A 15,447-nucleotide genomic window follows, 5' to 3' on the forward strand; every position below is an offset into this window, starting at 1 on the left:
GCACCCTACTTGTTCATTGACTGCTTTCTTGTATGTGCCCTGACCAGGGGACTACAGCAGAGCAAGTGACCACTTGCTCAAGCCAGTGACCTTGGACTCAAGACAGCAAAGCCAGCAACCTTGGGCTGTACAAGCCAGTGACCTTTGGGCTTAAGCCAGCAACCATGGGGTCATGTTTATGATCTCACGCTCAAGCTGGAAACCTCAGAGTTTCACATCTGAGTCCTCTGCATCCCAGTTCGATGCTCTATCTGCAGTCTGGTCAGGCTAATTTGCAAATGTCTCTTTGCTCCTCTGATTAGATGAATTCTACTACCCTGTCCTGAAGTTCACTGATCCTTTTTTCTGCTTGCTCTAGTCTACTATTGAACCTCTGTATTGAATTTTTCAGTTAAGTTATAGTATTCTTCAGCTCTATGATTTTTTTGGTATTTTCTTATAGTTTTCTCTTTGTTGAAATTCTTACTTTGTTCCTGAATTGTTCTCCTATCCTCAGTGTCTTTTTTTTTTCTTCAATTTTTATTTATTAATCTTGGGGGGTAGGGAGAGGAGAGAAAGACAGTAACATCAATCTGTTTCTGTATGTGCCCTGATAGAGGATTGTACTGACAACTTCTGCACTTGGAGGAAGTACTAACCTACCGAGCAGGGCATGAGAATCTTTTTGACCATTATTTTGAAATCTTTATCAGATAAAGTACTTATTACCATTTAATTAGGTCTGTTCTGTTTTATCTTGTCCTTATGTTTGGAACATATTCCTTTGGGGTTTTTTTGTTTGTTTGTTTGTTTGTTTGTTTTCATTCTCTCTGAATCTGTGTGGGTTTCTATGCATTAGATAAAACAGCCACTTCTCCCTGTCTTGACAGTGGTCTCATGGAGGAAATAATCCTTGCCATTTATACCAGCCTGAACTCTTGGTTGTCTCTCAAACCCTTGTGACCATCAAACTGCCTGCTTTGTTCTTACTGGTTCCAATAGTTGAGGGTGTGTTTACACCCCTTTCAATGTGGTTATTTTCTCGTTTACCTGATTTGTAGGAGATACTTGGCTAGTTTCTAAATTTCTTTCCAAGGAAATTGCTCCACATATAGGTGTAGAATCAGTGTGTTCATGGAGGAGGTGTGTTCAGGAGTCTTAGATCACGACTCTCACCTTTGGTCTAATAACACATTTTTTCAAGTCCACCACCCAACATTCATCAAGATAGAACATATTCTTGACCACAAAACAAATTTTAAACAAATTTTAAAATTGAAATTATATGAAGTATGTCCTCAGACCATAAAGGACTTAAATAAAATATTAATGAAAGAAAAATATTGGTAAAAACCCTCAGATATTTGGAAATTAAATAACATACTTTTATATAATTTATGAATAAGTAAATAAATAACAAGGAAAATTAGTAAATACTTTGAACTAGATGAAAATCAAAACACAGTTATACAAATTTATGGGATGCAGAGAAAGTGGAGCTTCGAGGGAAATTATAGCATTAAATGCTTAAATTAAAAAAGGAAAAATGTCGCCCTGGCAGTTGGCTCAGTGGTAGAGCATCGGCCTGGCGTGCTGGAGTCCCAGATTCGATTCCCAGCCAGGGCACACAGGAGAAGCGCCCATCTGCTTCTCCACCCTTCCCCCTCTCCTCTCTCTCTCTCTCTTCCCCTCCCACAGCCAAGGCTCCATTGGAGCAAAGTTGGCCCAGGCCCTGAGGATGGCTCTATGGCCTCTGCCACAGGTGCTAGAATGGCTCTGGTTGCAACAGAGCAACATCCAGATGGGCAGAGCATTGCCACCTGGTGGGCATGCGGGGTGGATCCCGGTCGGGCGCATGCAGAAGTCTGTCTGACTGCCTCCCCGTTTCCAACTTCAGAAAAACACACACACAAAAAAAGGAAAAATGTCTTAAATCAACTAATAACTTTCTACCTTAAGAAACTAAAAAAAACAGCCTGACCGGGCGGTGGTGCAGTGGATAGAGTGTCGGACTGGGATGCGGAAGACCCAGGTTCGAGACCCCGAGGTCGCCAGCTTGAGCAAGGACTCATCTGGTTTGAGCAAAAACTCACCAGCTTGAGCCCAAGGTCGCTGGCTTGAGCAAGGGGTTACTTGGTCTGCTGAAGGCCCGTGGTCAAGACACGTATGAGAAGGCAATCAATGAACAATTAAGGTGTTGCAGTGCGCAACAAAAAACTAATGATTGATGCTTCTCATTTCTCCGTTCCTATCTGTCCCTGTCTATCCCTCTCTCTAACTCTCTCTCTCTGTCTCTGTAAAAAAAAAAAAGAAAGAAAGAAACTAAAAAAAACCCCAGCAAATTAAATCTAACACAAGCAGAAGAAGGGAAATAATAAAGACTAGAGAATTAATAAAAATAAAAAATAGAAAAATAGCCTGACCAGGCAGTGGCACAGTGGATAGAGCATCGGACAGGGGTGCAGAAGACCCAGGTTTGAAACCCCAAGGTCGCCAGCTTGAGCATGGGCTCATCTGGTTTGAGCAAGGCCCACCAGCTTGAGGCCAAGATCACTGGTGTGAGCAAGGGGTTACTCAGTCTGCTGTAGCCCCCTGGTCAAGGCACATATGAGAAAGCAATCAATGAACAACTAAGGTGCTGCAATGAAGAATCAATGCTTCTCATCTCTCTCCCTTCCTGTTTGTCCTTATCTGTCCTTCTCTCTGTCTTTCTCTGTCTCTGTCACACAAAAAAGAAAAAAGAAAAATAATAAGTTAAAATAAAAGAAGCCAAAGGCATTTTTAAATCAATAAGATTAATAAATCTTTAATCAGACGGAATTAAAGAAAAAAGAGGGAAGACACAAATTACTAATGTGAAGATGGAGAATTTTCCTCAGAAAGAAACCTAGAAACTACCCAAGCATCTCCTACACATCAGGTAAATGGGAAAATAACCACATTGAAATGGGTGTAAGCACACCCTCAACTATTGAAACCAGCAAGAACAAAGCAGGCAGTTTGGACAATGACAAAGGTTTAAGAGACAAGCAAAAGCTCAGGCTGGGATAATAAGGCCATATTATAATCATAAGCCCATGAAGTCAACATTTTAGTGAAATGGGAAAATTCCTTGAAACACATAAACTTTTCAAGTTCACTCAAGAAGAAATGGGTAGCAGGAGTGGACCTGTATGCATTGAAACAGTTGAATCTATAGTTATAAGCCTTCCAATAAAGAAAACTAACTCCAAGCCCACATTGCTTGGCTGGAAATTTTAAGCAAAATATAATACCAATTCTACACAAACTCTTCCTTAAAATGAGAGAGAAAGCAACACTTCCCAACCCATTTCTAACTTCCTAGCATTACCAGCTCCAAAAACCAGACAAAAACATTACAAGGAAAGATTACCACATACCAGTATACATTATGAACATAAATTCAAAATCTTCAGTCAAATACTAGCAAATTTAATTCAGTAACATGGTAAAATGAAAATGCATTTGAATAAGTGGAATGTATCTTGGGCATGCAAGACTGATTCAAAATTCAATCAATTTAATTTACCATATCATTAGACTATGCAGAAAAATAACACACAAAGATCATCTCTATAGATTTAGAGAAAGCCTTTGACAAAATTCAGCATCCATTCAGGATAAAGACTCTGCAGATTAGGAACTGAGGGGACATTCTTCAGTTTCATACCTGTGGTAGCGCAGTAGATAAAGCCTTGACGTGGAATGCTGAGGAGACCAGTTCGAAACCCTAGGCTTGCCTGGTCAAGACACATACAAGAAGCAACCACTATGAGGTGATGCTTCCCGTTCCTCTCTACCTTCTCACTCTCTCTCTCCTCTCTCTAAAATCAATAAATAAAATCTTTAAATTAAAAAAAAAACAACCTGTTATTCATAATTAATGGCCATTCCCACTAAGATTGGGAATAAAGCAAGGATGTCTGCCTCCATCACTTCTATCCAATGTTATAATGGAAGCCTTAGTTAGGGAAATTAGGTGAGAAAAAGAAAAAAGGTAATGAATTATAAATAAATAAATAGACTGCCTCTATTTTCAGGTAATATGACCTGACCATCTATGCAGAAAATCACAGAGAATCTACCAAAAAATAAACAACAAAAAACACTACTGGACCAAATACGAGATAAACAAGGTCACAGAATACAAAGAAAATAGTTTATAAACCCATTGTATTACTATTCATTTGCAATAAACAATTGGAATGGAGTTTTTTAAGTGTATAGGGAGTCCTAAGACAAATATTTCTGAGCCCCTATAGCTCTAATGAATGCCACTAAGCAGAGGTCATTGTTTCTTTTTTCTTTTTTAATTGAATTTATTAGGTGAGACTAGTTAACATAATCAGAAGCCATTGTTTCTGACCACATTCCTCAGGGTAAGAAATGTTTGACCCTCCTCCAGTTCATCAACTCCGTTCCATTTGGAGGCGGGTGATACCTTCCCCCACAACGTTACCCACTGGTTCTCCAAACCAGTGCTTCTCCAACTACCTGTGATATAAGACCAATCTTTTCTCAACTATCACACAATGATTTCTTGTAAAACACAATAAAAATTATTAGCCCAAATGAAATTAAAACCGAAGATATACAGATAAAGTGCCATTTTTAATTAGATTCACCGGACATAAAATTACTCCACCAAAACTGCTATAAAAGTTTCTAAATGCTTGCTCTAAAATTTTGTGCTTATCTCATCATGAAAAATGAAGGGAGCTATAAAAAATGACAAGGAACCCACAATGTAGTGGGACCAGGGCCTAACTTTCTGTCAATCAGTCCAAACCTCCGGAAGAGAGCCCTTGCTGGCGACCCTGCATGTCTTTACGTGGTGGTCTGAAGTCTCAGGGCTCCAGATACTGAAATTAACTGCTACTTAGAAGCCTATGTGTGACCTAAGGCTTGTTTTATTACATGTTATCCTGTTCAGTTTATTTCCCTTTTACATGCCCAAGAAAAAATTTTGTTTCCTCCTAGTCTTCTAATATTCCTTTACATTTTCTTTCTTCCCTCTCATTAATTTTGTTTGTTTGTTTTTATTTCATAGCCTTCTCTCTCTCTTATATGCAAACTAAAATAGAGAAAATAAAAACAAGCCTGGCCTGTGGTGGCGCAGTGGATAAAGCGTTGACCTAGAATGCTGAGGTCGCAGGTTCATAACCCTGGGCTTGCCCGGTCAAGGCGCATAGGACAAGCAATCAATGAGTAATTAAAGTGAAGCAACTATGAGTTGATAATTTTCACTCTACCTTCTTCTCTCTCTCCTCTCTTTGTAAAAATCAATAAATAAAATCTTTATAAATAAAAAAATAAAATCAAAACGAATCAAGTCTGCGTAGCACATTAAGACTTCTTAAAAATGCTTACAATTCTCTTCTCCTTCTCTATCCAGAACACATTTTAATGCACTGATACAACCAACCAAGAATTTTTTTACTCTCTCTCTCTCTCTCTCCCTCTTTTATATACTTCATTTAAGGAAAACTTGAAATAATTAAACATTGACTTTTTGTATGCTAGAATTCTAGTGACCCTCTGAATGCTGGACTCAGACTGAGCAACCAGGAAACCTGATGTCTTTTCTGATTCTAGCATTTTATCAGTGTCTGACAATTCCCAAAATATTGCTCCTTTTTGTTCTCAAATAACAAATATTTGTCATCAATAAGAAGCTGAATGTCTCTAGATGTTTTGTTATTCTGGAAATATAAGGTTACTCTTCCATGAATTCAGTAATGTAGAAAATTCCCACTGTGTTATGTTCTTGACTTTTCTAGAAGGAAATTCTTTTAAAATAGTGTTATGAATAAAGTAAGTGAAGCTGTCAAAGCATGGACATGAAGAAAATTGAACCTCTTTTGCTGAGACACTGTCTAGAATATAATTATAGTTTCTGAGTGCAATTGATGCTTTAGAAATACAATTTACATGAAATTTGATACTTTATGACCTTACAACATATGTCCTAAAACCATTCATTGAAATTACACCAGAATCTCTGTTCCTAGATAAGAATTAAAAATCAAGACTTAAAAGGGTGAATTCAACACATTGTTTTTTTCTACAAGTACTTCTAAGTTTCCAAGAAAAAGTTACTCATTCAAAAACAAAAAGTCTTTCAGAAAGATTCACAATATAAACCACAACAGGTCTCCAGATTCTGTTGATTTCTGCGTCTTTTGATTAAGGGAGTGGTTTGCACAAAGGTAAGAGGCAACTAAAATTAACAGGGAGAAAGAGATTGCATTGTAACTCCCTTTCTTTCAAGAACCAAAAGAGGAAGGTTGACAGTGCCCTCTCCTTATCCTCATGCTGAGGAAGTCACTAGAGAGGAGAATAAAAACCCTTTCCCCATAGCTGCCAGGGCAACGTATAAAACATGGGGTCTTGTGGATAAAGAATTGATCTGGAATGCTGAGGTCTCAGCTGGAGATCTTAGGCTTGCCCAGTCAAGGCACATACAAGAAGCAACTACTATGAGTTGATGCATCCTGCTGCTCCATCTCCCTTTTCTCTCTCTCTCTAAAATCAATCAATAAAATCTTTAAAATGTATATTTAAATAATAAAACCTGGGGTCTTTGAGAAATTAAACCTAGAAAAAAAATATTTCTTCTCAGCTCCAAACCCCCCAAACTAAGCAAGACAAAGAATTCCTTCCTGGTTTCACTGGGAGGGATGGGGTAAGACTTGGTGGAAATCACATGGTTTGAGTTTCACATGGTTTTGCCTTCCTGAAAGGTAGGGACCCTACATCAGACATGGTGCCTTTATAAGGATTCAATTCAGAAATAAAACTTTATGGGGAGAATTTGATATCTTATTACCCTGGAAATATCGTCAGTTTGGCTTAACTAAACTCATTTGAAAAAAAAAGAGCATTAGGCCCTGGCCAGTTGGCTCAGTGGTAGAATGTTGACCCAGCGTATAGAAGTCCCAGGTTTGATTCCCAGTCAGGGCACACAGGAGAAGCGACCATCTGCGTGTATTTCTGTTCCTATTCTTTTCTCTCTCTTACTCTCTCCCTTCTTCTCTCTAATCAATAAAATAAACATTTTTTAAAAATTTTTTTTGAAAAAAAGGAGCATCAACCTGGCATGTGGAAGTCCTGGGCTCGATTCTCTGTTAGGGCACACAGGAGAAGTGATCATCTGCTTCTCCACCCTTCCACCTCCCGTCTTTCTCTTTCTTCTCCTACCATAGCCATTGTTTGATTGGTCCTAGAGAGTTGGTCCCCAGTGCTGAGGATGGCTCCGTGGTCTCCGCCTCAAGTGCTAAAAATAGCTCAGTAGCCGAGCCACAGATCAACGTGAGCAACTGCCCCAGATGGGCAGAGCATGATCCCATAGTGGGTTTGTGGGTCAGGGCACATGAGGGAGTCTGTCTGCCTCCCCTCCTCTCACTTAATAAATAAAAAGAGAGAAAAGAAAAAGAAAGGAAACCTTTGTGACTTTGATTTTCTTTTTCTAACAAATTTCAATGTCTACTGGGGAGACTGTGTCCCTGTAAAAGCATCTTGGGCAAAAGCCCCTGCTCACAGCATTGCCGTGGCAAGCGACTTAACCAGCTTATTTCCAGCTATGGTGAATATTTAAGCACCATTTAAATATTAATCAATTAGGCCCTGGCCGGTTGGCTCAGTGGTAGAGCGTCAGCCTGGCGTGCAGGAGTCCGGGTTTGATTCCTGGCCAGGGCACACAAGAGAAGCGCCCATCTGCTTCTCCACCCCTCCCCCTCTCCTTCCTCTCTGTCTCTCTCTTCCCCTCCCACAGCCAAAGCTCCATTGGAGCAAAGTTGGCCTGGGCGCTGAGGATGGCTCTGTGGCCTCTGCCTCAGGTGCTAGAATGGCTCTGGATGCAACAGAGCAACGCCTCAGATGGGCAGAGCATCGCCTTCTGGTGGGCGTGCCGGGTGGATCCCAGTTGGGCACATGCGGGAGTCTGTCTGCCTCCCTGTTTCCAACTTAAGAAAAATACAAAAAAATAAAAATAAAAATAAAAATAAAATAAAATGTGACTCTTGAGTGTGCAGCCAAGTTTGTATCTAAGCAAGCAAGAGTGCAGTGCTCCAGGCCCAGGATGACTCAGGCCTGGTCCAGGACTGGTCTTCCAGCTTCACATCATGGCTCCAAAGGTGACATGAGAGCTTGCCACCTAAAGCCAAAGTCAAAGCTCTGTGTCCAATCAAGTCATTGGAAGACAAATAGGCTAGGCAGAAAAGCAAAACCCAAATACAAGATGGAAAGAGAAAAATGACATTAAGTCAGAGCAGAAAGGGTCAGAACGAGCCAGAGGCAGAGCCCAGAGAGATGGCCCGAGCAGTGAGAGTCATAGCCAGACAAGACATCTCAAAGCTATGGGGAAAGATGGGGATAATACCAACCTCAGCAATAGAACCTGTGTCTGAGGACATCAAACAGACAGGGTAAGGGGCACGGCCCAGAATGGGCAGGAAGGGTCAAGAGCTGGGCTGGTCAGCGAATGAGAAATGTGCCCGGAACTACCTGTCTCACTCAATCCGTGCCTCCAGGAAGTGGCTGGTGATTGTTTAAAGAGGCTATGAAGGTGTGGGAAACAAGACTTCCTGGGCTTGGGGGAGTCTTACCAATTTGTCAGTTTCTTAAGTAACATGCACATCAGGCTGACTTACAGGAACATTAAAGACATAAGCCATGTATGTCACAACTTTCTTAGGAAGAAACACTAAAATGACATGTTGGTAAATTTGCGATGAGTGTTCCTATTATCAAATCCACATCATGCTTTCAGTCCAACAGGTTTCTTAGCAGCACAGTCTCATGAGAAGAGTCCTCATTCAGTTTATGGCTTACAGGTGTGGTCTGGAAGGAAATTTTAATACACCTCTTGCCTTCCTGTAGGAGTGACCTTCACCAGCCCTTCACCCAGACCCCCAAGGAGCAAAACAGTAGGCAGGTGCCAAGTGCAGTGAACTGCGGCCTGGCTCTCCGTCAACTAAGGCTGCAGAGCAAACTAACACACTGGGCAGGTGTGTATTCATTAACAGCCTGTGCAAAAACAGATATTTGTTGTAACAGGGAGCAGATAACATGCCCTTCCTGATTTTGGAGACTGTTAATACAAACTACTCTGCACAGATGTTAAACACTGTCATTGTTTCTAGTGTGCAACATTTTTCTGCAAGGGATATGGTAGTTCCAATATTTTTACATTAACATTAAGTACTTTTCTACAGTTTTGAGCAAACTATAAACATGGGCAGTTAACTTGGACTAAATTAAAGATACTTACAAATAAAAAAGAATAATAAACACCACTGGATCTCTGAATCTGTCCAGTCTGGCTCTCATCTGGTCTGTAAAGTACAGACAGTGACTCATGAGAGCTTCTTTTCTAAGGATTGGGAAGGCTCCTAAAAGAACAATACATATTAGTAATGGCTAACTTTTACAACTTTGCAAGGAATTGAGCTAAACTTTATTTGCTTTACCTCATTGAATCCTCCCAGCAACAGTAAGTGCTGATAATATTATTAACTTTGTTATGTCAGTAGGTGGTGAAGGGCCTCATTAGCCCAAGTGGCACCCTTAGTAACAAGCTAAGTCTAAGTTGAACACAGGTCCTTCGGAAGCCAAAGTCATCCATACACAACCAAAGATGTAACAACAGAGATGTAAAAACCATTAGGGTGAATGAAGATTTTGAACAAACGCTTTTGACCAAAACAGATTCATCCAAAGACTCAGTCTAGGGAGAGACTGACAGGTCTTCCTCTGGGCTGTGGAGGGAAGATCATGTTCCCAGAAGACATACAAAGATGAAACCAAAGACAATGGCTGATTTATTGTTTTCCCAGACAAGGTATTTGTGGGATAGATATTTAAAGAGAGGAGTTATTTTTCCTTTAATTGTTTGCTTTTTTGGTGGCTCAGCCCCACCTGGGATTGCACAGAACTCCAAAACTTCACCAGTTGGGGGCTTCCCAGCAGGTCATCTCTGTCTGGGTCCCTCCGTTTTACTCCTGCAGCCCAACGGGACTTCATGAAAATGCTGGAGACCCTGCTGGACCTAATTTGCTGATGAGAACCATGAAAAAGAGTTCCATAAATCTGTCCATGAAGAAAAGGGTTGGAACCAACAAATTGAGCATTTCAAAGCTACCTCTTAGCTACTCCCCACAATTTTGCATACTCTGTCAACTACCTCCCATTGTCAGACAAGGTGGTCGAGGAGGTTGGTTCCATTGTCTGCCTATATTGTTTGTCACCATCCAGCCACTGGAAAGATTTACTTCTTAGCCTGCTTCACAATCAAGTGTCAGGCCAGGGTAATGACCCTTGACATTTAGCGACTCTAACAGACACACAAATCCCCCTGCAGAGAACAGTCTTCTAAAGCAGCACTAATCCACCCCTACCTCTGTCAACCTGTGAAATTGGGACCAGAGGAGAAGACCCCTAAGGGCAATGGTGCTTGGCATCAGGCACAGTCACTGCTCCACCAGGTCACCCTCTCCCCAGCAGAGAAGCTGGTCCCTAAAAATGCTGACAACAGCACTGCTTAGAAAGGAGCGAGGTTTCTCTTTTCCACACTTCATTCATAGTTTCGACAAACACAATGGGAAGCAGATTGACATAGGTTTGAGCCAGGGCTCATAAGAAATAGAAATAAATGTATACAGAAAATATTTTTGAATACATACAAGGATTTCATGAAACTAGAAACAATATAAAGATCAAAAAGTCACGAATGATTACTACCACATACCAATATTTTTTTCTTTTTTTTTCCATATATAAAAAATACATATTTATATATATTAATTTACCTTTGGTTATTTTATCTGTGGATAAGTAATTTTCTTATGAGACTGCAATAGAATAATATAATTAAAAAATACATAAAAGTCTAAATTATAAGTGGTAGAGCATCGACCAGGCGTGTGGATGTCCCGAGTTTGATTGCCAGTCAGGGCACACAGGAGAAGCACCAATCTGCTTCTCCACTCCTCCCCCTTTCACTTTTCTCTCTCTCTCTCTCTCTTCTCTCTCTCTCTCTCTTCCTCTTCTGCATCCATGGCTCAATGGGAGTGAGTTGGCCCCGGGTGCTGATGGCTCCATGGCCTCTGCCTCAGGTGCTAATAAGAGCTCAGTTGCTGAGCAATGAAGCAATGCCCCAGATGGGCAGAGCATCGCCCCCTAGTGGGCTTGCTGGGTGGATCCCAGTCAGGGCATATGTGGGAGTCTGTCTCTGCCTCCCCTCCTCTCACTGAATTAAAAAAAAAAATGTCTAAATTATAAAATTGTAAATGGGTTCATAACAGTTTAGAAGTTACAAGTAACCTTCAAATGAAGATGCTAAATGTTTCGGGGGGTAGGGAAGGCAATCTGTAACTTTTGGTCTGTCCCTGAATGATGAGGCATGTTACAACCTCTGCTCAGAGGTTCGTTCAGAAGAAGAGAGCATTTGCTGAAGTTGCCCCTGGGGATCTGGGACAAGCTGTTGAAACAGAGATACTACTAAGTCAGCCTGCCAAGTCCAGCTTACTCACCTTTTGGACCAACAACACATTCAGTGGCTTGTTCTTACCTCCTTAGAGAAGCAATGCTTGATGAAAATTTTGGGTATTTTAAAACACTTTAATTAGAGTAGGACCCTGGCCGGTTGTGGTAGAGCTTTGGCCAGGCATGTGGAAGTCCCGTTTGATTCCTGGTCAGGGCACACAGGAGAAGCAACCAGCTGCTTCTCCACCCATCTCCTTCCCCTTCTTTATTTCTTTCTTTCTCTCTCCTCCTCTTCTGCAGCCATTAGTTCAAGAGAGTTGCCTTCCCACCCTCCCAACTCCCCTACCCTCCCATACGCTCACCACCCACCACTGGCACTGAGGATGGCTCTGTGGAGCCTCCACCCCAGGTGCTAAAAATAGCTTGGTTGGGTTGCTGAGCATGGCCCAGGATGGGTAGCCCCCTCTAGGGGATTTGCCTGGTGGATCCCGGTCAGGGCACATGCCTGAGTCTGTCTCTCTATCTCCCCTCCTCTCACTTGGAAAAGAAAAGTGAGTGAGTGAGTGAGTGAGTGAGTGAGTGAGTGCAAGTACAACTCTTTCATGATATCCTTCATGGTGAGAATTAGTGTCCTTTAATTAGCTCAGAGACTGCCCCACATCTGAAAGGTGGATTGAGCAGGTTGACCTTAGCGATTCTTCATTCCTTTTCAGACCCATTGCAATGGTTTCTTCTCAACTCCCTTTACTAGCAATTAGTTTTCCCGTAGGCCTTTCCATCCAAAAAATATATATATATCTGTAAAACAGTAGTTTAGAGAAACAAATGAGAAAAAGGCATTTGTTTACTTAATGACAATCTGAATTCAGATGTCTGATGACAAAATGCCTTAATCTGTCCTTTACCTCAAACTCTCCTCTGCTTGGATTATGGAAATGTTCAAGGTTACTGATCCTAGCTCCCCACCCACAGGGAATTCACAGTTTAATCCAAGGGTCGGGAACCAATGGCTCGTGAGCCAGATGTGGGTCTTTTGGTGGTTGCATCTGGCTCGCAGACAAATCTTTAATAAAAAAAAATGTTAAAAATATAAAACATTCTCATGTATTACAATCCATTCATTTCCTACCACTCATGTTCATGGTTGCAGGTGGCTAGAGCCAATCACAGCTGTCCTCCGGGACAACACCAAATTTTTATTGGATAATGCGTAACATACATGGGTCATTGTATGGCTCTCATGGAATTACATTTTAAAAAATGTGGCGTTCATGGCTCTCTCAGCCAAAAAGATTCCTGACCCCTGGTTTAATCCCTAAATCCAGATGAGAAATACCCCATGTACCAAATCAGCTGTGAAGTCTATGGTATCAAAAGCACATCCACTAAATTTTTAACTAAAAATAGTTCTTCAAAGTGGACTTCCAACACTTGAAAAGTATGAAACTGCTTTTAAAGTATGGTGTTTTTCCACTGTCCTTGTCAGTTCCCTGGGGGCATTCCAAGGGGAAGAGACCAAGGATAAAGAGCTTTCTGTATTTCTCTTGGTTTTAACGGCTAAAACAATTTTTGTTCCATTAGGTTTGTAATGTGAGATCTTTCCAAGTAAATTTACACAACACGCTTTGACTTCATTAATTCATCATGACGAACGTAGTCTTCACATGTCTGAAAACAAATTGCTGACTGCTCACAAATCCCATCATCTACTTACACGCTGCCCTCAAAATTGTTAAATACAACATTATTCCAGGATTACAAAGACTATTGGGCTAGCATGGCATATCTGCATTCACATGTCATGCAATCAATCATTACCAGCTCCTCTCTCCAGGGTTCTGCTCAGGTTTAGTCCAATATCAATCTAATCTGCGATAGGTAGCTAAACACAATTTGAAACAGCCCCTGAGAGGCCATCTGGCCACTGGCCTCCAGAGAGAATGAATCCCTTAAACCTTGAGGAATGACAAATGTCTTGAGATTATCTAGCAGTTTAACAATCGCCCAAGAGGGCTGGTACATACCTTTCTGGTTATGCTTTTCATATTCACAGAACGGGGAAAGTTTGTAGAAACATGGCTGGTAGGTGATACTTTGAAACTCCTCAAAGCAGATCTACTGGAAAATTGTTTGCTGTGTTACAAGAATTAAACCCCTATCTGGTTAAACTCAGTTTACCACCCTCTCACTTCCATCTCCAAATTTCTGGAGTGGCCAAGTGAATTACACCACCAGGCTGTGGAATGGTGTAGGGTTAATTAACAAGGATATATTTAAAGTCTAAAACTGTACCCCCAAATAGAGTTGTAGAAATTTCATTGGCCTTCAAATTCTCAGCCCCCCAATCTGCCTTTCTGAGACAGCAGCACGAGGGGACATGGATGGAATGTTCGGGCAGCGAGGGAGAGGGAATGATTTGGTGTCTTGGGCAGGTTTTTTCCATTACAACTGTGACCAAGAGTAAATAACTCAATTAACTTTATCCAGGGAAAGTAAGTTGTTCTTTAACTAACTACCTCTACCTCCCTCCCCCCAATTCACAAAGTCCCTAAAACCAGTAGTAGAACTACTTGTATTTTGGGGAGCGCCTGTGGGACAGATTGTTAACTGATGGTAGAACTTGCCCAGTATGCATCAGTCAGACACGAACTGGTCAAGCAATTCTGAAACATTATCTGTCACTTAACTTGACTGTTGACTTTCTTGATGAATTAACAATCCAGAACAGCTGAAACCCTGAGAGAACTTCATTCTGCCAAATGCCAAAAAAATTAAAAATAAAAAAATACATATATAAAATTAAAATGCTTTTATCAGTAGTCATCTAGATTAGTCCAAACGGAAATAATCACAAACCAATGTAATCAGTGGATATAAGAGGCTAAAAGCAGTAAATTGAAAGCAAATATTAAAAATACTAAATCCAGCCTGCCCGGACAGCTAGGTTGGTTGGAATATCATCCTTAAGTGCAGAGGTTGCTGGTTCAATCCCCCGTTAGGGCACATACAGGTACAGATTGATGCTCCTGTCTCTCTCTCGCTCCCTCCCTTCCTCTCTCTAAAATCAATAAAGTAAACATTAAAAAAAAAGCAAATCCAGCCTGTAGGTGACTTAAGTGCCTGCAAATCTCAGATTTGCAAATATCTAAAACATGAAAAAGTAAAATATATCCACTTGAATAAATAACAGGTACAAGTTCTCAAATTCTGAGGGATGTTGGGCCGCTATCGCCTCATAATAATCTCACAAAGTATCATCACTGATGCCACTTTATAACAAATCTTAGGTTAAGTCATTTGCCCAAGTTCACACAGCTCTTAGGGTCAAAGGCAGCCTTCAAACCCAGACCATTAGACTCCAAAATGTGTTTGACTACTCTCCTGTATGAACGAGTTCAGCCTCATCACACCGGGTAACTTGGAGGTTTCAAGTTATTTGAACTGAGACAAAGAGGACCAATTAGAGGTTCTAGGGGGGGAAAAGCTGCCTTGGCCTCCAAAAGACTAGTTTCAGACTTATGATACTAGATGCCGCTGCTTTCAAGCTTGTAGCCTGTAATCAACCCATATTGAAACCAGATTTACGAGCTCTTCAGAGGAGAGTTTTGTGATTTTATAAAGCAGACATGTTTGGTATTTTAGGTCAAACCCCCTATGGTGCAGTGTTTTAATAAAATCAGTTCAGCAGAAATTAAGAGACGTATTAGTCAATTTCTAGAAAACCTCTGCGCCATTCAAAATAAGGAAGAAAATAACATAAAAGACAAACATGACTACATCAAAATTTTTTTAAGGGAGTAGAATGTATAAGGGGTGTAGACACAGAAAATGGCAGATTTGGTCCCATTTGTCTCTGGCTTGGGCAAATTTCCACTTAGAAAGAAAAATTACTTTGGGGGGGGGGGTATTTTATGTCAATATTAAACAAGGCCTGTTCCTGGTTAGCCGGCCTTGCACTGACAC

This window comes from Saccopteryx leptura, chromosome 5 (genome assembly GCF_036850995.1).
Source record: "Saccopteryx leptura isolate mSacLep1 chromosome 5, mSacLep1_pri_phased_curated, whole genome shotgun sequence".
Lineage (NCBI taxonomy): Eukaryota > Metazoa > Chordata > Mammalia > Chiroptera > Emballonuridae > Saccopteryx > Saccopteryx leptura.